At 39.3% G+C, this 26,060-nt stretch overlaps 1 long non-coding RNA gene across 1 annotated transcript in view; it reads left to right on the top strand.

Annotated features, from left to right (window-relative positions):
• LOC133273417 (uncharacterized) overlaps nucleotides 1-25,037 on the top strand; it is a 65,352-nt gene extending 40,315 nt beyond the window's left edge. Inside the window, exon 3 of the long non-coding RNA XR_009744783.1 lies at nucleotides 24,390-25,037. This is a non-coding gene — a long non-coding RNA (uncharacterized LOC133273417). The remainder of the gene's footprint in view (nucleotides 1-24,389) is intronic.
• Nucleotides 25,038-26,060: the final 1,023 nt, after the last annotated feature.

Below are 26,060 nucleotides of genomic sequence, written 5' to 3'. Positions count from 1 at the left end.
TGTTGGAGCTGAAAGATTTCAGAAGAATAGTTTCTCTTCTGCTCTTTTTCATAGCAAAATTTTTGGTAGTGGAAGAAAGAGAAATGCATTAGATAACAACTAAGCTCTTAGTTAAGAGCTAAATTCTAATCTAATGCTAAATTCTTAGAATGTTACTTTCATTTGAGATCATGCATATAAGTTGTTTGAAAAGTGATACTGACATTTAAGTGTTTTTTTTTTTTGTAAATGTATTGAAGCAACTGTTTGATTGTGAGGTAACCCTTACTCTTTCACTGGCATTTAGGACGCTGAATTTCTTGTGCTACGGATACCTGGGAAAAAGCAAGGAGGGCTTTAATCTTTGGCACCAGTTTCTCAGGCCAGTTGTACTTCATTGCAAATGTCTAATTTTGAGCATGTAGCTTTGGTGCATGCAACAGAAGTTCATACTTTCCAGCAAAAGACCATCTTTAAGAAGGACTCCAGTTTACTAGTGCGTTTACTTGCTTTGTTGAATCAGGATCTATGATTCAGGTAGTGAATCCCTATTTTTCAACAGTGACAATAAAGAATGGTGGTGGTGGAATCATATGAAGATGTTCACAGGGTCATGTAGACTGATGCATTCAGCTTGTTCAATGGAAAATAAAGTCTCTGACTAATAATATCTGCTTATTTCATTTGTCATTGTTCCCCCTCTTTTTCCTTAATAGCAATAGGTATGACTAGTACTGGGCTTTTCTTTCATCATTAGCTTTATTAACCAGCAGTGGGAAGGTACTTCATATACAATACGAGGTCACAGTATTTAACTATCTCTGAATAGAATTTAAATCATTAAAAGAAACAAATGTGCCAAAAGAAGTATCAGTATTTATTTTGAATTTTGTAAAAATACAAGAGAAAAAAATGCCATGTTCCCACTCTGTTTTAATCAGCTAAATAACAAAAAGAAAAGTAATCAATCTGTACACTCAACCATAAAACATTTTATAGCTAGCAAAACCTAGAAGCCTGACGCATCTGGCAATTAATACACAGAGACAATTCAAAACTCATTCAATCTTTCTCCCATTACCACCATAAAAAAGTAATTTGCGTAGGTTTGGACAATATATTCCAAATATAATATGAACCTGAGAAATACCACTAGCATGCAGAATTGGAAAAGTCTGTGTTCATTGCGTGCAAATTCAATGTCTTTTTTTGGTGGTGTTTAATTTTTTCTTCAGCTTCCTGTAACTTACAATGTGACGTCAGACAAAGTAAACATGCATAAACACCACCATCCAAGTCGTGACTGTGCAGGTCTAGGGCACTTTAAAGAGAGTTTCCCTCAGCCTGCCTACTCACCAGTTCCCCCTTCTTCCATGCGAGCCACTCTGACAGAGTATTACAGTTTGAAATTCATAACAAAGAGCTGCTGCATGCAAAATGGTCATGTCTGTTTGCATATTGCTAATGCCCATAGAATTCCCCTGCAACTCATCTGAATTCTCCCTTGTTCTGCTGCTTGCTTTAAAATGCCTTCACATATACCCTCTTGAAACCTGGTCCCACCTCTTGTCCGCCTTAAGGTAGCTGGAATTCTCTACATTCTGAAGAACAGAACTAAGGTACATTTGAAAATACATGATGGCTTCATGTGATAATTTATATTCTGTAACTACCTATATTCTACAATGCAAACAATGGAATACCTCAGACTGTGTAATGTGTGCTGTCACCAGGTGACACCAGAGAAAGGGGTCTAGGATCTAAAAGCCACAGCTCCTACAAAAATGGGCTAAAAAAGAGGGGGTAAAAAGGATTGTGAGTTCTGAGATGGACTTGGTAGAAAGCCTAGATGCTGCTGAAGTCTGGAGAAAGGCCCAAGATAACTTTCTGTAGGTTTCAAAAAAGGCTACTGCTATTCTAACTCTGACAAATGACTTTTTAATTTTTTTATAGGTTCTGTCTCAGAGCAGGTGTGAAAGACCTGCCAAGTCAAGATATATTCCTTATAGGAAATAAAGTAAGATTTACTCAGATTCATCATGCTTCAGACTGTGTAAGAACCTTTCATTACTTCTGCAGCATTGATAGCCAGACAAGGAACATACATTTTGCTAGATTTTATGGATATAAATATAGTATATATTTAAGCACAGAGATAGCTCATTTCTTCTTGAATTTAGGTTGAATTTTTGGTAAAAAATAACTTGTGTATCACTTCTAGTTTATAATTATAGGATGTCTGAATAAGTGTTTCTAGCTGCTTAGGAGTGTAGTTGAAAGGATTCTGGAATTATACCTCTCACAAGGGCATTTTTTCACTCTGATCATATAGTGAGAACAAAGAGAAATGATATCTATCATATTTAAATGATGATCAAAATAGTGTGAAGGAAATAAGTATGAATTTGGAAGGGAAGCAATTTAGCTGCAAACCTACTATGTAAAATCACCTATAATTTTTCAGAAGGCATAAGATTGCTGCAGTTGTGTGCAAGAATCTGTTTTGTGCATTTGTGAAAGTATTGTACATTGATGACTCAGAAAGCTTGAAGACAATGAAGAATTCACAGCTAAACTAACTACTGTCACAGGGCATCAGTCACAGGGAGGAGCAATGTTTTCCAGTTTTCATAGACTGTGGACTTTGATTTTGTTTGGACTGGCTAAGGGCAGTAGTGCTATCCACCCTATTTGCCAATGTTATACCCACCTATTTGCCAATGTTATACCTGTGATTTGATTTCAGTTCCCCCATTTCAGAACCTTGTAGGGTTTAGAAAAAAACAGGAAAAAGCTCTTGCATGCTAGTGAATCCAGAGGAGATGAACAAAAGTAAGTTTGAAGCTAGTTTAAGGAAGAACTCCTCGGATATTTTTACTGATATAAAACAGAAAAGCACCAAAAATTTTCAAGTGTTCATTCAAAACCAGCCAAGATTTGATCTCTTTCTGCCTGTGAAATACTGTGACATAACAGCTTCATACATATTCTTGATGTGATGAATTACCTCATTACTGTAATTTTTTACTTCATTTCCAATACTAACCTGTCTACTGGAATTTTAATTCAACATTTCACAAAACACACAGGAGCAAGACTTCTTTGACCTTGGACTATTGGTGGCCCAGTACTTTTTATTTTATTTTAACCTGTGCATTGGACACCAAAACTATGTTGGTAACACCTATGTAACTGTGGCTATGGAATGCCGAACAGTCAGAGCCAGCACCAGAACTGTGTGTGACAGTCTTGGGGCTAGCACAGGTCTGCTCCCATTAGCGAAGCATCTCTCCAATCTGCCATGTTCCTCACTTTGTCATCTTCAGGGGAATTCTAACTCAGACATGCATGCTTAACAACAGATGGAAACAAAAGTGAAGAGGAGGGTAAAGAGTCAAACGAAGTTAAAAATACTGTAAACTGACACAGAAGGATTGTGTTGCTAACATTAAGAGACAGCGCAATCTGAATAACAGAACCTGAGCAGCATTACCACTGCCTGAAGGGGAATTCACTCTATCTCCTTCCCAGGCATGCATAGTGCACGTCTGTTGATTTTTTAATTTGAATTCGTCATTTTCTCTCCCTTGTACTCCATTGGAAGAGCAAGAAATAATTATAAGATTTGTGCCATGTAGCTAACAATATCAACTGTTAATAGCTTAACTTATCTTTTGTTAGGTCTTTATGCCCAAACACCATGTAGGATGTTCTTCATGTTCATCCATGTGGGATGTAATTATGGATTAAAAATTTGCATGCCAAGGGCTCAGGTAACTAACTCTGTAAGGTTTGAATATGCCCTGATATCATGACTTACTATTACTTTACTATATCTTACTATTACCTATATTAATTAGTAATATTAATAAGTCATTACGTTGCCATTTCTGCGGCAGTTTTCAGCTGATGATAGTGCAAAGTGTACAGGTGTGCTACCTTCTACTTCAGTCTCAAGCAGGGAGGCCTGATTTAGTATATCAGTATGCAGGTACTGTCCATGGAATAACCATGTTTATTTCAGTGAAGCAGATTTAGTGAGAAAATATGAAATAATTTAAAAACTTTTGTTTTAAAAAAGTTTTAAAAACTTTTAAAACCTAGTTCTTTTGACTAGATGATGTTAAAATTAAAAAGCTACTCCAATATTTGTGCAAGTACCAGGAGCAGCTTACAAAATCAAGAGCTGTGCTTTCAAATCTAGTGGACAGCCTAAGAAGTTTGTGAAGCACGCAGTCCAGAAGCTGGATTTGTTCTGTGAGCCAAATGGCCACTTGAAGACTTTCTCTGGTATTTTTCAAACCCTGTGCTCTCATAACCCTTTCCAGAAATGTTATGCAAAGTCTTTGCTCTCCCATAATGAGGTCCACACAGGCTGTTGTTGGGTTTGTTACAGCAAATAGGTAGAGGGCTGCATCTGTAATTTTGAATGAAGAGGATTTAGATGTTTAAACATCTTGGGAGATCTGGGCTGCATCACTTGAGTTAAACTATAGACATAACTGTCACAAGATTGTCAGATATAAACACTGTCTCCAACTCCAAATGTCAACTTCTGAAGTGGTGATTATTCAAAGAGTTCACCTATTGACTATATTTTTTCTTCACTGGCCCTGCATCTGCTCAGTCACAGCAACCTATCCAGTGCTGCCTGGCATGGAGCTGAAAAAGGAGAGCAATGAATTCTATAGTTGTCACTAATTATCTTCTCAAGAGACAACACAGAGCTTTCATTCTCCTTTTCAGACTATGTGGATATAGCAGTTGCCATAATAGTTAATAAACCTTTGACAACTTGCCTATAGCGTCAGATATTTTTTCACTCATGTTACTCAGGCAAGCTCTTTCTTTGTGGCTTGAAAAGCCAGAAGAAGCCTCTCCTCTCTGCTTTTCCCCTGCAATATATGGCAGCTAGCTAACACAGCCATGCCTTCATGGTGTCTCAGCCTGCAATCATGCATTGCTTCCCTGTCCTCTCCTTCTCTTCCCTGCCCTCTTGTAGTGGCATTAATCTGGTTTTCTTGCCATGAATTTGCATAACTTGTTAAAAATTAAAGCACATGTTCAAGCACAGTGAGATGACTGAGCCCAGAAAGTGTTTGCTATGAACGACAAAAGCTCTCCTGTTCCTCTCTTTACAATTTCATTATTTTTATATTGGTATTCTTAGTGAAGAATGTATATATAGAGATGCAAGACTCTAAATATGGCAGTGCTTGGTCTCAAGTACTGTTTTGTTGTTTGGTTTTTGTTTTGTTTTGTTGTTTTTTGTTTGTGTTTTCTTTTTGTTGTCGTTAGTTTTTTTTTTCCCTAAGGAAAACCTGGCTTCCAAAGGGCGAATCTGCTCATTACAATAAATCAAAACATACTCATACCAGACCTGACATGAGGCATGTGTACAACCATCCAGTGCAATACAGAGAGATGTTATCTCGATCCAAAATACAAAACAGTTGTTTCTGCCTACCACTCTGCCTTGGCTAACAAGCCCTGCTTTTTTCATGAAGAAAATTATTTGTCTGTATTTCCATTCATTGTGCAGGGTTTTACAGTGCATAAATAAATAAGGAATTCCAAATGGAACCAAATGATAGATTGACAGATAGTGACCGTGCAGTAATTTTTAAACTGTCATGTGATGCAGTGCCGTTTCTCAGTCAGGCATATATCACCAAGCCTTTAGCTAGAGGAAATCAGTACAACTTTATTGATGGAAGTTATGAGGCTCTGCAGCTCAGGCAGGTTTATCATTATTTTTTGTTTACTAAATATAAAAGTTTACTTAGTAGGTAACTAAAGTTATCAGCTAGTTTGTAAATAACTTTTCTATTCAGGTGGAGCAGGTTCTGGGGGGCAGTTGAGCAGGGGGAAGGAGGTATATCTCATCATCTCATCTCTTTAGTGTCAGAAGTCTGATCAGAGACAATGAGTTCAGCTTCAACAGTCAGATTAGCAACCTCCAAAGAGTGATTGATGTCACTTGCAACAGACCTCCACTTTAGGGTGACGTGAGGCATCCTCTGATGGTGCCTGTCCTTCTCCACTCATTATAAAAGAAACCTAGGAAAACAACTTCAGATTAGATATCACCGTTTGGGGCAGCCTAAATTAGGCAAAAGGAAGAGAGCTCAGAGCATTCTCTAGCCCTGGTTGTGCAGGCACAGAGCTCCAGCTGCTCCTGCTGGAAGCTGCAAGCTATAGAACCACACTCAAACCCTTTTCTCAGGAGACTGGCTTAAGTCACAGCCCTCTGGCTTGCTGACTATAACACAGGTGTAGCAGCGGGTTCTCAGCCACACACAGTCTTCCCAGGATAAAGCTGCAGTAATTATGTTAATAGGGTTTTGAATTGCATGAGGAGGCACAAAAAGTGCCAGAGAAATGGTGATAGAGAGGTGAAAGAATAATGCAAACATCTTAAAGTGAGAGCTTCACAAAGCCAGTGCAGACTTCTTGCATTGGTCTTAATTCTTTGGATGGAAACCCCAAAATGGGGTGATCCTTTATATTATACTTCAGTCTGCACTGGCTTTGTGAAGCTCTCACTTTAAGATGTTATGTCCCTAAAGATGTTTTCAGTTTACGTCATGGAGACCTGTACAGGATGCCTTACTCTTTTTGATCATGATGGTTCAATGAGATTTAGCTGCTGCCCAGGAGATGCTTGTAGTGTTTGTATTTCCCTGCACTGGCATGCCTAATTTAAACAAAAGTAATTCCACATGGTGTAATGGTATTTCTAAAGGGAGACTGTGATGAAGCTAAAAATATTTCTGCATTTCCCACAGAATAAGGTGTTTGTACTAGAAACATCTTAAACTTGTCTCATTGTACACCTGATTTATAGGATCAGAAAGAGATATGGCATACTGATTAATGGGAAAAAGAGATAATAATTCATTTTTTAAAGAAGAGATGTTCAGAAATTTTTAGATTTCATTACTATATCCATCTGTTTTCTTTTATACCCTACAATAAAAAGCCTGCCAGATACTGTAGTGTGATATATTTTGTCTGGGATGTTATCTCATCTGCTGTCTTGAAGCTGAGGTCATTTATTTAGACACTGGGAATTAGCATCAAGCTAATCTCATTTACTTAATCCACTGCCCACCGGTGCAACCATATTATGTGGATCTAGAAGCTCTGCAGGTAATGTACATTAGTAATGCTGAACAAACCGATGCGAGCTATAACCCTACATGTCAAATAGCACCCGACAAATAAGCATTTGCAATAAATATGTCAATTTCCATAATTCTGTAATTTTAAAGAGTCATTCACACCTGTGTCCCCAGACAGCACTTTCATGTTTTATCAAGTACACTTGCTCATACTCAAAGCATTTTTGGTATATTTGCACAAGTTTTTTTCCTTTTATTCTTAAACAGAGATGACAGAGATCTATACAATGTACATTAGCATAATTTAAGGACTGTGGTCAAAGCCACTTGCTGATATTTAGTAGGTCTGTCTGTTTTTCTCTCTACCCAAGTTTCTATTTTCCATGTATTATCTAATGAAATATTTCCCTTGCTTTCCACAGAAATGCATGGTAAAACAAAATTTTGGAAAAAGGCTGATTTAAGGCTTGCCAGGTGGTTAGCCTTGTCCCCCTGCATTGTACTGGCAAACCTCATGTTAAGCAAACATTGCTTAAATTAAATTCTTCACTGTGTTATAAACACATTAATCAATCAAAACTGAAGTGATGGGCATCATTATTACGCTGGATGTAGTAAGGAAGAAAAGGCTCAATGTGAAATAAAATTTGTTCCACGCTGGCAGGATGAAAAGAAGGTTTGAAAGCTAAACCTGCGGTAATGGAGAGCTTACCCTAGCTTTTTTTGCTGTTATCCAAGGACATGCAGAGTAGTGACTGTTGGGTGTCTGAGCATTGTGTATGACTGCAGGTATCAAGGTTCTCACTCTTTCTTTCTATGCTGTCATTCTTACAGTCAGCAGGAGCATTGCACTACATTTGTAGCTGCAGTGAAAGGCAGTTTCTGCCCAGACTCTGTCACTCCAATTTGACTGGTAGATGGAAAGGAATGCAGAAGGGCAGCTGTCTACATATAATGTTCCTGGGAGGGAGACAGGGACAGAGGGAGGGAGGAAGAGAGGGAAGGATGGGGAGGGTGAGATGGCTCCAGGCCCAATCTGTATGAGCATAGTGAAAAAACCCAGTTCTTATATGATGGTTGCACTGACTTTTATGGAAAAGATTAGCCCATGACCAAATCATGTCTCTGTTAAGTCAAATAAATCTCTCTTAAAATTTTTGGAGGACTGATTACCTCCATTCTGCTTGCTGGTTTCTGCTAGGATTCCTGGGAGCTCTGCTTAAGACACCATACAATGCTGGAGCAAAGATGTCAGACTGGCTGACATGGAGAATGTGGGATAACTTTCTTTGCTGAGCTGTACATGTCCTGCATGTTCTGTGTGTATCTGGCCGTTTCTGGAGATTTCTTTTGCCCAGTCTGCCCTTGAGCTCCTGTAAACTTTCAACATCTTTTGATAGAGCAATTCATTGCTCTCCTGTTCCTTGATTTCTCTTTTCACTGATCCTGCTAAGATAATCTGATGCTCCCTAGTTCTTAAATTGGTTATGCCTACTTCAATTTTGGTTCCCCTGGTTTTAGCTGTAACAGTTATTTTTTTCTCCTTCCTAGTAGCTGGTACATTTCTGTGTTTTGGAATAAACCCGTAGATCCAGATGAGGTTGAATGTACACGACCCATGTGGCAGAAATTTACACAGGCTAAACCATGCTTAAACCATGACAGTGATATGTCCAAAACAGAGGATTACATTGTTCCAGCAGTATTCCAGAGAGGTCCATGCTGGCAGTGAGCCTTGCTTTGGTGAGCTCATGGTTATACACCCCTGTGTGTGTGTGGGGGGGGGTGGGTGAAGAGGGCAGGGGGAGGGGGGGAGGGTTGCAGACCTTTGCATTATTTGGAGTGCATGTCCCTGGTCACACACTGACACAGCCTCTTGTCTCCCTCAGCCGCTCTCAGTGCTGCAAACAAGTCTGCAGACATTTTGTTTGGAGGATCAGTGGTCTGTTGATCATTGTCTCTGCTTTTAGAGAAGATGCAACAAAAATATAGTGGTCTTACTTGAGTGCAGAAAACAATGCCTAGATTGATCCCTGAGGTGATAAAAAGTAACATGAAGAAAGAGCCAAGCTTTTTCCTGTTTCCTTTTGTATGGTATTGCATTTGGTTTGAACGTGTTGACCTTTCTTGCCTGTACATTTGCCTGCTGATCTTGCCTGCTGCTTTAGCTTACTGCTCCTTTTGCCTTCGTCATTCTCCTTCAGGGAAACCATTCACTCCCTAAAGCTATTTTTTGCCCCATTTTCTTGCAGAGTTTCATTACATTTCCAATGAGGAATAATGATTTACCACTGAAGTTGTGACTATGTGATATGGAAGTCCTCTTATAAATCAGATGCAAGAGTACTTCTGTTCCTGCAGATGTTCAAAGGATGGGCTCTGGAAAGGGAACAGGGTAATAGTGTCCTCTGTATAGTGTTCAGCCATTTAAAGTATTTGCTTTGCTAATAACTTCCTCGTTACGCAGTGCTACTAAAACATAAGCTGCTCATGCAGGCAACACCTGCAATGGTCAGAGCCTACACGAGGTGGCAGTACTGGTATCCCATTAGTTTTTTTGGGCTTGCTGGTTTCTAGAAAATCTCCCTGTAAATTAATTGATTTATGTCAGAAGTGGGCAAGCTTGCAAACAAGTCCATCTGGTAAGCAGCTTACTATATTTTATATAAATAAAGAAGATCATCCAACTTTTCGAGGGTCACTCCGCCTCTCAGATCACGAGAAAGTCTGTTTTCAATGTGGAAAAATTCAGATCTGTACAATGCTCCAAATGCATAGATGAGCACATCCTGCCTGGCCAGACAATGACAAGCAACTGCAATGCCTGACAACTCAAGGCAGAGTGAATCAGGCCTTTTACTAAACCGAGCACAGATTTGCTAGGCAATGTAGATAGAGTATTTCAGCTTCATGGAGATACGGGTAAGACTTACCTCTGTTAGACGGATTCATAAGAACAGAGCCTTAGGATGGGACTCAACTGTTTTTTTTCTGTGTTTAAACTACCAAAAAAAATTAATTTCATCTTACGTATGGCCCTGTTTTTATAAGACGTTTCAGCTATGTGGATAAAAACCTATATATCAGAATCAGATATTGTTATTGCACTCAATAAAATCAATAGAGAAAAATCAAAGAAGTGGCTTGGTGCATTTTCTTCTGCCTCTTTCTGCTTTCTAAGATGTAAAATTTCTTTTCTCAGATGAGTTTGTCACTGCTACTTTTTAAGCAAATTAACCATTGACAGTGTGGCCCATCTTCAGGGAGACTGAAGGCTGGAGCAGGTCTGGGCACATGAGAATTGAAGGGGTGCAAGGGAAGTATGACAGCTGGGGGGTCACCTGGCAGAGACATGTGAGGTGGCTCATCCCTAGCAGCTCTGAAAATGGGTAACAACCCCTGCTCTGTGAGCCCCAGCTCCAAAGTGCAGGATCATAACTCCACTGTGTTGTTGCAGAGAGAAGCTGTGTGACTGTGCTGTGTGTGTGAGGTACAGGTCTACCTGCAGGGCACGTAGGATGAGACTCAACCACATGAGTTTTACAAACATTGCCTGCAACTAAGCCTATCTGCTCCACTTGGTTTCTCTGAGACTTTCTACTCCACCTCCATTCTCTCTGTTCTTCCTGGGGTATTCAAGGTTGGAGAAGGACATTGCTATGGAGAACAGATGCTGCTTATGGACTATTCAATTCAGGTCACTGTAGACAGCCTCTTGGCTACTCTGGGAATTAACAACAGGAAAGCTCAGCAGCCAGTAACTCACCAAAACCCCTTCCCAGGCTGCGTTTCTGCAGCTGCAAACAAAGTCAGCCAGCAGAAGTGTGGTTCTCAGAGGAGATGCTTGGGAACTAGATCATAAGCAGGGACGTGCAGACAGGCCAGGGACAGTGCTGAGGCTCTGTGGTTTGAGGATATGGTGCATTCTCTCAGATGCCTGTGCTTCCCACCTCCTGAATATGCTCCAAGGTTTTGTGCTGCTTTTCCTCTCTTCAGAGCAGCTTTAGGGTAGAAGCATGAAGATATAAAGAGGTTGTGCAGAAAAAGCCCCCAAAACACTGGAGTTATCTGGTGTCTGAACTTCCACTGAAGTCAGTGAGATATGATCTTTTACATCCCTTTCACAGTTTGGGTGTAAGGATTTTTTACATTGAAGGAGTATTGAATGAATTGAAGTAGAATCCAAACCAGGAAAAAGAAAAGCTTTCCCAACTGTTTTGAAAGGTGGAGAAAAACCTAGTCATTTTAAAATAATTAGGTGTAATCTTTATAATTTAAGACTTCTTGGTGGGTGCAGAGAAAACAAATGAAGCAATATAAGAGCAGAGAGTTGATGCTCTGCAACTCACCAAAGGAGAGGGGACAGCATTGGGCTTGGCAAGGGCAGGTATCCATGCCTTTGCTTCAAGAGAGGTTCTTACCAGCCCTATCAGCCTAAAAGGTGAGGACCAAATAAACAGTGAGACCCTCTCCTGCCCCTTGCATATTTTCCTTCTAAATCCAAGCCCTTTCCTTGAGGATAGTAACTAATTACTTTAAAATCTCTGCTCTTAATTATGACCTGTATTTAGTGGATCACAATGCTGTACTTTAATTACAAAGAAAAAATGTCCAGAGATCTAAACTGGCAGTCGGGGATTTGAACATGCTTTCATACATTATGTGTTTTTGCAGAACCTGTGACTACTTGCATATTTTGCAGTTAGGTAGTTTGCAGTCCCAAAGCCCTTTGCTAACCAGGGATGCAAACAGGCCTTGTCTGCAGCCCTGGGTGCTGAGGCCCTGGCTGTGTGGCAAAACAAGTTTATGTCACACTCCCTTACACCTGCCGCTCTTATGGGGGAATATTTCAATTCAGTGTGATTTAATTGCAAAACTGTGGTTTTCTGGGGAGCTATGTACTTAGAAAAGATGCTGAAAGGACTAGTGAAATGGCTTACAATTGCTTTTCCTTTATGATTTGGTGACCACTTCTTTCCTTATCCAAGCAAAGAGGAGCAACAACTTGTTTGTTTAGGTTTATATAATAATAATAAGAAAGCTGAAATAGCAGCTCCAAAAGGGATGCTGCATTATTCATGCATCTATTTAATCTTTTCTTTGTTGCTCAGCCTTTGAGGTGATCAGTGATTCAACCAGACTGTTTCCAGTGCTGCTTTTGACAGTAGGAAAATTCCTTGAGTTTGCAGTGCACAAAGGAATTCTGCCTGTAGTGAAAACAGCATGGGTGGGAAATAAAAACTACTAATCTGTTATCATTCACTCTGAAAGAGATCTTCCCCACCTTAGAGCAGACACTTTTGGTAGCTGTTCTGAGTAGATCCTGTCCTCGAACCAATTATCTCATCCCTAGTTCTCGTCTCTGTGATGCCAAAATATGGAGCTGACAAACACAGTAAATCAAAACATCCTCCTTTGCTAAATTAATGGCTCACACAGGGCTGCACGTGTTGCTGATCCACAGGTGCCACTGAGCTTGTGACTATTCTCCTGGGGAAAAATTTGGGCAGGCTTCCAGCTGTGACTCCACTGCTGACATTACCCTTATCAGGATGTCAGCAGGCACACAGCGTTTCTCCTCAGCATGTTACCTTGCAGAATATAGCACAGTAATACTCTTTTTATTTTCTCTGAAAAACTATATTAATTCTTAATTATGTCTCTGTCTTTAAAAGTTCACTTTGAAAGCATCAGCAGATGCAAATTGGTCAGGATCAATATGAGAACCAGCCAACCACTTTGTTATTAGGGCATGTAACAGGCAAATCTGAGCCTATGACAGTGTTCAGACTCAGCCATGCAAGCTAACAGGAAAGTGCAAAATGTACACTGCTGAATCGTGAAATCAGATTCAGCTTTATCACTGGGAGAGTATGTGATTTTTGAAGTTTGCTTTTTTGGAGGAAGAACTGCCTGAACTGATAGCATGTCTTTTTGTACGCAAGCAGCAAAATGACTCTGCGTGTAAGGGAAATTTCTTATTCCCTGATCTTGGATGATGCATCTCTATTGCAGAGATGCAAGAGAGAGATTACTGCACTGGGAATTCACATCTCCTTACAGAGGTGCGCTACACAGCCTCTGTGGTCAGCTGGGCCTCTCATGCGTTGGGGATTGCTTCCACCAGGAACAGCTCTGCCAAAGTGGGACGTGTGTTTCCAGGTGGTGTAGGGACAGTGCATTTCTGACCCCTATTAGTGCGTTAGCTACACCAAATCCTAACTGGTAAATTTGATAAACAGTTTGAATGGACTGATTTGGACTGAGTTTTTCTTGTTTTAAAAGAGAACTTTCTAAGGTTGAGAAGGAATTTTAATACAAGAAAATATTCAATATGAAAACGTCAACAACTTTATAGACTAATGTAAACAAAGCGTTCAGAAAATATTTCATTTTCTCTCTGAAATGAATATGGTTCTTTTCCCTGAGGCATAGTAAAACTGCTCAGATGTGGAATAACTAGTAATCCAGAATAGAGCAGTAGTGGGATAAGTTCAGCTGTGACAAGATGATTGCCTTTTGCCTGTGTGTTGAAATAGGTAAACATAAGTCAAGGTATGAAGCTGGTTGATCACTGAAAAACATGTAAAAATATCTGAAATTGTTTTTCCACTTAGAGCGTAAGGTGCAGTTTTTGCAGAGCTGAAGCGGTCTCTACTTCTGCCAAGTACTTTCAGTGTCATCAGCTGACCAAATGATTACAACTTCTTGTTAGAGTTATGACAAAATTCATACATCTGCATTAACAGCCAGGATTCTGCTCCAGGTTAAGACTGATAAATATTGGTATTTTCATACAGGTGTCAATCTATATGTTCTGGTTCCCCTGCCCTCTCTATCCCTTCCCTAACCTTTCCACTTCCACTTCCACTTCTGGAAATGCATTCTATTTCCAGGATGTTTTTTTTTTTTATTATTATTTTCACAATTTACTCATGGAATCATATTAATACCTCTTGCAACTATTTTCTTGTGAAAATAATCCTCTCCTGCCAGCCCAAAGTTCACCTGTGCCCTAATGATCTCTTTTGGTTCCAGTGTGAATAAATGAGGAATGTCACTTACTGCTTCAGGAGCATTGACTTTGGCAGCTAAGTTTACTTCCAGCAGTAAGCTTTAATTACTTTAACAATTATAATGTAATTGACTAAATCTCCACTGACTGCACACAACATCTATACTGGTGGGACTGTACATCCTCTCTGGTCTCTGCCCAGTGCTCCCCAGAACATGGTAACAGCTGTATTCCATTAGTAAGCAAGTAGACATTCTCCAGATTTATGCCAGTAGAAGAAGTAGCTCTTGCCTTTGTTGTTGAGTGGATATTGAGACATTCTGGATCTTGCTTTGTTTCTCACCTAATGTAATGGTTTAATCATTCAATGTAAATAATTGCCTCACTACATGTCTTTGGGTTTGTATGAGAGGATCTGTCAATGCTGCTTTCTAAGCAGAGGTCTCTGGACCAAAGTTTATTGATGTTTTTGGGTATAGTGTGTCAAAAGGCCTTCCTTCAAGTGGCTGCCCCATAAAGTGAGTAGTACAGCAGGAACCTAGTCTGAGATGTGTTTTCTCATTGAATTACACGTGATTGTCAATAGTTTGGGAGTTAGAAAGTTGAAGCTCGCTGTAAGATGTAGTTATGTTGTCTTCTTAAATATGCTGTTTTAAACTGTGACAGGAGATACTTTCAAAAAAATAAAATCCACCAGTGTTGCTATTTGCAACCATTTTCTTTGTGTATATGAACTAGATATAAGGATGAATAGTTTTCAGAACCATGCACTCAAACAGAGCAGAAGCTGCTTGTTTAGCTTTGTGCCTCTGGAGACATCTCCCCCCCCCCCCTTATTCTTCAGTCTCTAGGTCTCTGCCTGTCCTCTATGATTGCTGGTCTTCTACAACCTGAACCACATCTCTTGGATCATCTTCTTCAGCATCTCTGGGAAGCACTGAACCCACAAGGAGTAGCACCAGGTTCCCTACCCCGTGCTTGCATGCTATGCTCCTAGACAGTCCTTGGCAAGTCTGAGAGCAATTCCAAATCAGTCCTACCTAGTCACAAGCTAAGAGTGCTGATAATGAGCTCTGCAGGAATGTGGCTTGCATTGCCAGGGTAGGCCAGCTCTGCATGCTTGGTGTGAAACAAGCTCTTTTAGAAGGGATTTCTTGGATAAAGATTCACTGAGATTTTCCAGGCTGATTCTGCCCTTGTAGGAATTGTGGGAAGGTGCATGCATAGCTTTGAGATCTTCAGGAGCAACACTGATTCCTGAAGTACACCAGTGTTGTGCTTTATGCAGCTGAAATTCCTCTGCCTGAACCAGTTTGGGTAATGGGAACAGTCTTGATGGAAAAATGAGATATACGAGTCCTTTTGTAGAGAAGACTCATTTCAGAGGTAGGGAGACAGGAATGAGACTGGGAAGGAGCACAGAAAGCAGAGTTTTGCTTTGGCATCCAGAATCCAGTATAGGAACATGGAAAATTAATAACTTCTGGCTTCTATGCCATTTCCAACAGTTCAGAAAATCAACAGATCACAAAAATTACTTTGAGGTGATTAAAGATTAAATGAAAGGATAAACAGACTGACTGTAAACCTGTCTCTTCCTTTCCTTCCCCACTCTCTGCACATAACCAGTCAGTCCTAGGTGAATGCCAGAAGGGCCAGGTGTCCTCCCTTTCCCTCCTGCTACTACCATGAAGTTTCAGGATACCTTTCAGTGCTTTCCTGGAGCTTTGCAGCTGTGCATTATGGCTTTCAAGGGGGATTGGCCAGATAACATGCTTTGGCTCCTCAGACAGTAACTACTTCAATGGAATTGCTAGGACAAAGAAACATTTCTCAGGTGAATGGATACAGCACAAACATGCAGGTTATATTTCTGCAAACTGCAAATAGAGCCCAATCATTCATGCAATTCCTCCTTCCAATGCCAGCCTCTCCTCCCCTACTTTCTGGAGAAAACTGATAGGGAATAGTTTGTGCTTATAAATAAATTTGCACAGAAGAGTTAATGAGCTGTGGAAACTGTCACAGAGGTAGCCAAAGACATTTTTCAGAGAAGGGATCACACATCTTTTTGGTACTACAAACAAGGCTATTTCTGTAGTAACTGAAGCAAAAAAAACCAAAACAAAACAAAAAAAAAAGGAAAAAATCTTCATTTAAGACTGACCAGAAGGTACCTAATTTAGAAAAAAGGGAAATCCCACCCCAAACCAGCTGAAACTGAAAAGAATATCCTGGAGTCAGTTCAGAAAGCTTCTGGAGAAAAGCATGTATCCTCCCCTACATCTCTTGGAAATCTCATCTGTGATGGGAGAGATCTGGGTCCCAATCAGATCTTCCACTTTTTTTACCTGAGGCTACGATTTGACATAACAGTAGGCTACCCTACGTGTTCCCACCCCTTCAACTGTTCCATGACAATTTGTACAGTTACTCTGAATTAAGTAAGACTCTGGCAGAAAAATGACTTGGCAAAAGAATGTACCTGTTTTTTTATTCCCTAACACGGATGGGTTTATTACAGTGGTTCATGGTACCCCTGGTGAAGAGACAGCAAGAAAGATTGAATGGATTTTATTGCTAATTAATACTTTATAGTGTCAACACCAATCAAAAGTGCCTTTATCTCTATTGACTTATTATTTTCTATTCCAAGAAGGGCTTATGTAAATTAAAATCATGCATTGTTTTCAGGCACAGAGAACCTTATATTCACGGCAGGAATAGTAATTGAAATAATGATTTCCTACTATCTCATATTTACTTAGAATTTCATACAAAATCAGTAGAAAACCAGCACACCATTATTGCATAAAAGCAGTCTTTTGGACCAGAAGATTCTTTAAAGGCAAAAAAATTGCCTTTTTTGATTTTTATAAGAAAATCCTGCAAACTTCTATTACTGAAGTGGCTCATCTCAACAGCAAAATGACTTCCTTCTCAAGGACTCCTGAGCAGCAACCTGCATGCTGTACCAAAACCCATGCTGGGTAATGCTGTCCTGTTCTGTAGCCCAGAGGGACTGCAGTTTAAAATGAAAGATGACAGGGCTGAAGCTTAAGCTACCAGCTATTCAAATATTTATAAAAGGACAAGGGGGCTGAAGTTTTTGAGAGATTTCTATCAGAAGAGTATGAAAGAATAACAGTAGCTATGAGATTTAAGACATCTTTAATCCTATAGCTGTCCAAACCAGGACTGAAGTGCTTTTGAAATGTGTCTTTGCATTTCCTCTCTTCTTTTCCAAATGGTCACAGATCACCAAAAGGCTTAAAGCCATTTACATTTAGTCTCAAGACTCCCAATAGTTCAGTGTGAGTTTAAGAATTTCACTGATTGATTTGACATGAACTTGGGAGGCACTCTTAAATTCAACCAATGCCCAAAATTTTCACAGTTGTTATGGAACAGGAATCTGGAGAAACAGAACAAAACATGTTCTGGAATGGAAAATAGAAATATTGTTTGTTTTCATTCTGATGATTAAAGGTGGGTTTACTCTTTGTAGTTTGCCTTCTAAATAAAAAAAAAATGTAATCTTAAAAAATAGCTCTGGTACTAGGTATTTTAATTAAATAATGTCAAAACTTTTTTTTTTTTTTCCTCAGAGAAATTTGTAAATGCACATTAGGGGAAATTTATGCTGCCCATGGTTATGCAAGAGAGGATTTGAATAAGAATTAGTTAAGATCAGCAAATTATACAAAATTCTCTGAAATGTTTTAACTCCTGAACTGTTGTTCCATGTTTAGTTAGCATTCAATTGCATGGCTGGTAGTCAAAGAGAGAATATAGAGATAATTGATCTTCCATATGTATCCTCTACAGTAACAGGAACAGAGTGCATTCCTTTGGCTTATGCAGAAGACATCCAAATAAGAAATCACTTTTTTTTTTTGTCTAATAATTTCTTCTCCAACTTTATTTTTGCAGTGTATTTTGTATTCTGTGCTCAGAGTGATTTTACTTTGAAAGAATTACATCTGAGCTACATGGGTGTGATTTACTGTGAATGAAGCCCGTTATAGATAATTAACTGTAGTGTATTATTGTAATTCTTCTTTTTTTATTTAAGAGAAGTTTTTCCTCTCTTTCCCTAGGGTGTGTTCCATCTGCTCCAGGATAGGAGGTAGAAAGGGAAGCTATTTATTTTTCATGTTTTTAAAGGCACAGAGAGCGTTAGCTGGGTTCTACTGTTGTAAGACATTTTTTCCTGTACATTTCTCCCTGATATTGCTGAGGCATAATTGTTGTGGCCAAGGACAAGGTCACCCGGGAGATCAACAAGCCATTATAAAAGACTGAGGATCATGAGAATGGGCTAAAGAATTACCTGAGGCATGGACATCATTCCCCCAAAATCCCTTTTGAGACTACTGGCTGCTAGTGGGCAACCTGGAGCAGCATGTAGCCTTTCCTCTCCAAGCTCCATCCTCCCCTTTCTTTGGTATGACCAACTTGGAAGTATGCAAGTCATGGGTGACCTCTGAAACTTTGGAGCACTGCAAAAAGGGAGCGTGTTAAAGCATCTTTCTCAGAGGAGGGCTCTGCCTGCTGACTTGAGGGGGTTGCTGAGAAAACTGCAAGGCTTTTGCCTTTGCCTCAATAACAAACATCAGCTTCACTGAGTATGTTTTTAAGTGCATTGGTCTGAACAGAATTGGAAGGCCCTGGAAGACACAGCCCTGAGAGCTAATTTTGATACACTTTTCATACATTAGAAGCAGATATAAAACATTCCAAAATCTCTCTGGTGTGTTGGTTTCCTGCAGTTGATTTACAGGCTGTGACAGAAAATCCATTTCTGTTCCTGTAGATGCTAAATTCATTACCTTGCCACAGAATTCAGATTCTCCACTTCTCCTTGAACTTCAGCTTGTTGCTATGACGACCAGTGCCAGACAATATATTTTTTCTTCCCACTATTTTCCATTGGCACAGTTGCATATTGCAGTAAAAATAGTATCCTTTTGCAATATTAAAACAAAACCTTGAAAACACAAAAATCACTGTGTTTTATTACATGGGTTCCTCCTATACTGTGACTTGAGGCCATGCATATGCAGAATAAATCTGATTAATCACAATAAAATAAAAATCTCTATAAACTAACAGGACACATTTTGTCATAGCTGTACTCAAAAAGCCTTTTTTTTTTTTTTTTTCCTTCTTTCAAGCCTTTCCACAGCTGGACATTTTGGGTTACACTAAAATGCTTTTGAAACAGCCACAAAGATTGCATTTTTCTTCAATAAATAACTGGTTATTCTTCCCTGTTTCAGATGTTGACTCCACTTACAGCTGTCAGAAGTATTCAGGGATTAGCTTGCCGATAAATGTCCATGCAGTTTTAAGCTCATCTCTCTCTTTAAGTCTTGTTAAAATTCCAAACTGGTTTCTGAGGAGGGGGGTATCTGGTCTTTCCTGCAAGAAATCTAAGGAATGTCAGGAGGATGGAATTTTAATCAGTCAGTCAATAAATGGCCCTTGCTCTCCTGAGCAAGATAGAAGGCTGACAAAGTAAGAAGGCTGGCAAGTACTGCGAGGCAGGCATTGAAAACTGTTGCCTTGACATAAAGTGGGAGACCAGTCAGTGGATGAACTTAATTTTGGTATTATGCTGGTTGGCAGTGCCCTGGCCAAAACCAGAAGGAATTGTACAGACAGTTACACTGCAAAATGCCAATGTAAGAGAAGTGTTAAACTTACATTTTATTTTTTTTTTTCTCCTCACATAGAGCATAGAATAATATTATCCTGCATTTACCTTTCCACATGTCTTCCATGACTGTTTAATCTTTCAGTTGGTTTTACTGCACCGTTCTTACTACAGTGTATAAGGGAGATAGAACTGCTAATAAATTGATTTTCTTGACAGCTCTCTGAGATGAAAGCATACTGCTATCCAGGCTTGTGAGAGCTACATAAGTGACATGAAAGTTAATGCTCAAACTGTATAGGACTAGTCATACAGTCTGAGAAGCCCATGGACTGATTTACAGAGTCCTTAGCTTTTCATGATCCAGGGGACAGACATTCCTTGACTGCAGTTACAGCTGTGAGTTCTCTAATACTAAAGATCTAACCTTTAAAGATTTAACCCTTTAAACCTAATTAAGAGCACAGCCCTGATTCATTCTCAGAATCATAGAATCATAGAATCAGTTAGGTTGGAAAAGATCTTTAAGATCATCATGTCCATCAAGGAATCCTGTAGGAAAATTGCAAGGTGATCATGCATTCAAAGTTCATACTAAAATGCATTAATAAAAGGAATGAACTGATGTCAGTGTATGCTGTTTAGTTCTAGGGTTTCCTATTTTTTTGAATATTTAAATATGGATCTGTAATATTACTGTAAGGCTTTGTTAATGGTTATCTCATTTTTATTTATTCAGGTAGTGTATTTAATCTGACTTACTCAGCATTGCTGAGCATTCTCATTTCAATAGTTATGCTATATCAGTTCTGTGCTTTCTGCAGAGATCTGTGCCCTATGTTTTGGTATCCTCCATCCAAGGAAACACTGGAGAAGACTTCTGTCTCTGCATGATCCTAGGTCCTGTTAGACATGCACTGGACTTTTTCCCTGCACATTTTCTTCACCCACTTAGCACTTTCTATTACAGTCAAACAGCTTGCTTCTCTGTGGTGGGATGATGGGATATTTCTCACCTACTACTTGATGTCCAAAAGCTAGACCTTTAAAGCTGAAACATGCCCACCCTTAGCAGTAGATGGGGAGAAATGCTGTCCTTCAGGATGACTTTTGTCTGAGATCTGAGGTAGAGTGAAACAAGAGTGAGGTCTCAGCTTTATATTTATCATTTTGTGTTTGCCAACAGCACCACTTTTTTTTTTTTCCCTATGAGGTACAAGAGACCTCATTCTTTAGGGCACATTTAATGCTTCATAGATCCAGAATCTTTCATCTTGACCCTCTGTTACTTTTTATTACTCTATACAGATGCAAATACGTGTTTTTGTCATTTTTGCTCAGTCATTTGTGTACAAAGTTTGCATATGAAATGAAAATTATAAACTTTCCTGAAAAGACACAGCTCTAAGGCCTTTCCAGCACTTACATTTCACTATCAGTTATATTGCTCATTTTTACTCTATCATTACCCTGAAATTGGATGTGCCAGATTTTGACACTATACAGATAAATGCCAGACAGCGCAGAACATCTGGTTTCAATAACAACAGCAATAATTTCCAGTGTTTGTTTTCATAACGAAGGACCAGATTCCAGGAGCATTACTGGTGAGAAGAGCACTGAAAGTGAGAAGGGCATATAACTTATTACATATACAAAAACTATGTTAAAAGAACATTATTAAGGTTGTAAAGTCAAACACTTGAGGCTTAGGAAATGCCAGAATTAAGGTGGTCTGTGCAACTTTAATTTGACCTCGTCAATGTATGCCTCAAGACAGTCTTTAGTTACACGAATGTATATGATTTCTCTCCCAGACACCCGCCTTGATCAGTGCGTAGAAAGTGCAAGTTGCCCATTTAAGGAACAGCTATGCAATACTTATTTTCCTTCTCATGTCTGGCATGTGATGCTTTTACTCTGCCTTGTACAAACTTTGCTCTGAATGAAAATTGGTTAATTTCCTCCCAGGCAGTTTTCTCTTGCTCAGCACTGCTGCAACTGAGAACTTTGTAGCATCATTTTTGAAGAAATCTGTGTTAATAAGTGTCAAGGCCCAGCAGGACTGCTTCTGCTGCTTGGAAGAGTGGGTGCCAAGGGCCTGACACTCATACTGAGGGTGTTTTGCTGCATCCCTGAAGCATATTTTGAATACCCATGAACCATTGGAGTGCATTAGGTGGAGGCACCTGCAGAACAACTTCCAGTTTAATCATACCCAAAGAAATCCAACCTCCATACCCCAGAAGGGCTCAAGAATGAAAACTGAAGCACGGTGAGTGAAGGTGGCTAGGAGATTTGCTTCAAAAACACACTGCAGATCAGAACTAAGAGGCTATGGTAGGCATACCCTGTGAGATGACCATCTGTTTTGCAGATGTAGGAACCACACACACAGAGGTTAAAGCAAAAAGCATCCACCGATTTTGGGTGCTGAATATGAGATACCAGGAATTTAGTCCCTTCAGACTTACCACTTCCAGCAGTTGCTGCTCTAATCCTCTCTCTGACAACGCCTTGCTGCAGCCACAGACCCTGTGGACCTGATATTTTCCTGTTTTAGCATTTCATCCCTGCTGTAATTCAAGCTGACCCTTCACTACACACTAGAATCAGTAAATCAGATAATCTACTTCTGTATTAGAAAACTACACACAGCCAGGGCAAGGGTCATAGCACAGCTTGTTTCCACATGGCTGAATTTTCTCCCTCCCTTGCAGCATTCCCAAAAAGCTGCATCTATATTGCTTGTTGGGTATATAGTTTTGCCCATGCATCCTCCAAGCTGTGACTGGACAGCTGTTCGTGTGTGAAGTATTTTCTCTTCTTTAGCCTGGATAATCATGCAGTTGCCATAGAACAGGGACTATAACTCTGTTTTCTTCCCTTACCAACATCACATTTCCCATATGTGGAGTATGAGCTCATATTTTTTTTCCATGTCCACAGAACTTGAAATAAATCCAGCTGTATATAGCCAGGAAATTCCAGCACTTGGTATTTCCATTTCCTTAAAACATTCTATTTGTTTTATCTGCATTTAATTTCAGCTGGAGGTTGGGGCTGACAAGTTGCTGATCTGTAAACTTTGCTTGGTTTCATCCCCAGAGCACCATGAACTTTCTGTATGAAGGACAGGCACACGCTCATAAATACCAATGCAGCTTGCTCCTTCACATGATGTGGGAATGTGGATTTTCTTGTCCAACCCTCTTACACATATCCCACTAGCACCCATGAAAGTAGAAGAAAATTACTTCTTTATAACTTAATCAGTGTTTTTTCTGCCACATTGCCCCAGAACAGTAAGACATCTGATACTACTTTGAGTTTGGACTTGACACTGGCCAATCAGTCAAATTTTCCAAATGTCCAGTATGAGGTATGCTGGTGTTTAACAGGCAGACGAAAATACCTATCCTGAAACAAATAAGTAGCACATATTATTAAATTATATTACTTCAGCTGTACTGAGCTGCTTTCTTAATCAAGTATCATAATGCCAAAATAATGACTAATAGACGATTGTTAGAAACACTTTCTTGTAGTGAACATGATGGAAGACATAAAGTCAATGAAAATCTTGCTGGTGTAGAAACCACAGCAATAAACCACAGCTGTATGTGTTTTTCATAGTGGATCATCATGCCATATGGATTTTTAATATATGACCTAGTTAGTCCAAACCTTGTCTATTGCTGTTATATATCATTTGTTATAAAGACACCAGACATCTTTGATTTCCCTTGTTGGGTTGAATCTGTTTCGTCTTTAGGTTATTGCTGCTTCAGTATCTATCTCATCCACCACCTTCCTGATTGTTTTTAATTTTCTTTCATTCTCTTTCTCAATATGCTATTCTCCAAGTGTTTTGAATTGTTTTATGTTGATGGCAATGTATCTTGCTGAGGGCACATTTATTGAAACATACTACTTAAGAACTAATTATAGGGTAGATTATATTTTTCTTTATAGCAAATGCACTTGACTATTTTAATTTCTTGGCAGAAAGAAATAATCAACAACCATCTTAAACACCATACTGTGTATATATTTGTGAGCTTAGTGAATGGATGCTAAGGTTCATGACCTTGCTTTAGTATCTCTTAGATAAGGAAAGGCCTTTAATCACTGTAGAAAAAAGAGCTTGCATATATGGTAACAGTAACAAGGAAGTAGCAGATTATTCAGAACTGTATTGTAAGAAAGATGTATATGAAAGAGTCTGTATAAGAGTTTAAAAACTTGGGCTAGTTCCCAATCTGATGTGAGTCTGTGTGTTATTATTGACTTAGTCAGAATTTACTAAGATTTACTTCAGGAAATATGACCCAGATTGCACTGTTTCCTCATGTTGTTCTTATTTGTCTGCTCATTTTCCAGCTGATTATATGGGTGGGCTTTTCCAAGAAGGCAGACCTGCTAGAGACCAGGCAGGAGAAAAAGCAATACATTAACACCCCAGCTGAGAGCACTTGGAAGTTATTCCACAGGTTGAGACAAAGTTGTATGGCAAATGCAGACCACTAACACAGAGACTGGGGAAGACTTAACATCTTGTTTTCTGGTGGTTTACTCTAAGATTTACTTCTTTGCTTTTTTCATTATATAGGAAAGGAATCCCTCTTTTCTTGCCTGGACAACTTCATAAAGAAGATCCAGACATTCCCCTTGACTGCTATTCAGCCCATCCTTGGCAGCAGAAGGAGGTCTCAGCTCCACATAGGCAAAGAGCAGGAAGGCTAATAGTGAGAACATTCTGGACCTATAAGTGCCAGCATATTTTTACACAAACCAAATAGCTGGTACCCCATACTGTGGGTTTAATGTTTGCTATTTTCAACTTTCTCCATTTTGTTACAATGAAATAAGCGTCCCTACTATTTTTGGTCTATCTGGCTTTAATTTTCTCATAATCCTGGTTTCAAGAAATATGTAAGAAAAAAGGAAACCTGAAATTTTTCACCACAGTGTTTGTCTTTTAGGATTAGATTCAGACAACTTGTTTCAGGTATTAAGTTCAGATGTCTTAATGCCTGAAAAGGAGGCATCCAGCCTTGATGTATTAAGTTCAGTATACTTCCAATGGAGGCGTGTGCTCACCAGAGGGATAGGATACGGTAGTGTCAGGGTAGCTGCACCTCTCTGAAGCTCATGAAATTGAATCAGAGGTGTGCATTGCATGATTCCCATCAAATGTGATGCAGAGCACCAAATTTCATGGAAGGGTAGGTGTTTGCCTGCTGTGCTTCTGTTTCTTTTAAGTGGTTATGGGAAAAGCACAGGTCCTCCATGCCATGTCAACCAGTCTCGAGAAAAAACACAAGATCCCTCCATGCCACATCACTCAGTCATGAGAGAACTTTGGCAGGAGTGAGGCAACCTAACGACTCAGACAAGGCTGCTTTTATGCACTTGCAGGTGTCTAAGCTGAGGTATGCAGAGAATTTCATAGACTTAGCCTGGATCTTGTTTTCAGTCACATATCAAAATGTTAGCTGTGCCTAGTTAGCACATATCATACCAAAACCATGCCAAACATGGAAGCAATGGGAGTCCAAATAGGAGAATATCACCTCTTAAAACACATTAATAAAGTTTTCAAAAATAAAAATAAGTGGAATTCATTAGTCTAAAGTACAGCCTTTAATCTTTTAAAGGCTAGCATAAGCCTATAACCATCAGAGTTCTTAGATGTATCGTATAATATCAAAATGTTTAAATGGGCACTCATACAACTAAATTTTAGACCTGTTGTTCTGTTCAGTATGATCTAATGGCTGGTGCACAGAAGCTGTTGCTAGGACTCCTGGGCTCTGTTTCCCTTTTCTGCCAAGATCTACAGCTAATGAGATGCTATTTTCTGCACTCCTTGGCTAATGCAAAACTGTATTTATTAGGGGTTGTTTTTATGATCTAAGATTTACAATTTCTAATGATCATATGCAAAGTAAACCTTTTATTTACTTAACCACCATGGAAAACTGCGTGTAACAAAATCAGCATGGAATTCTCGCTACAAAAACGTCATTGCTTTACAGCCACTGTGATTTTTTAGACTCTAAGAATCAAATCATGACATCTGTTCTTGTGCTGAGCAGAATCTTTGCAAGCAGCCCCGTGGAGCAGATTCTAATTTTCATTAATGATTTCCTAAGACTTTGGTGCCGCAGCAGCAGTCTGAAAACTGATAAAAGTGGAATGAATATCGCTTTCCATGCCTGGGAGCAAAGTGGTCTATTGTATGCAGGTATGTTGAATTCAGTCTGGTTACTTGAAAAGA

This window comes from Pezoporus flaviventris, unplaced genomic scaffold (assembly GCF_033815535.1).
Source record: "Pezoporus flaviventris isolate CSIRO_AGI_PZ_B2104156 unplaced genomic scaffold, CSIRO_AGI_Pfla_v1 ptg000031l, whole genome shotgun sequence".
NCBI lineage: Eukaryota > Metazoa > Chordata > Aves > Psittaciformes > Psittacidae > Pezoporus > Pezoporus flaviventris.
This window is presented reverse-complemented; position numbering and strand designations above follow the sequence as displayed.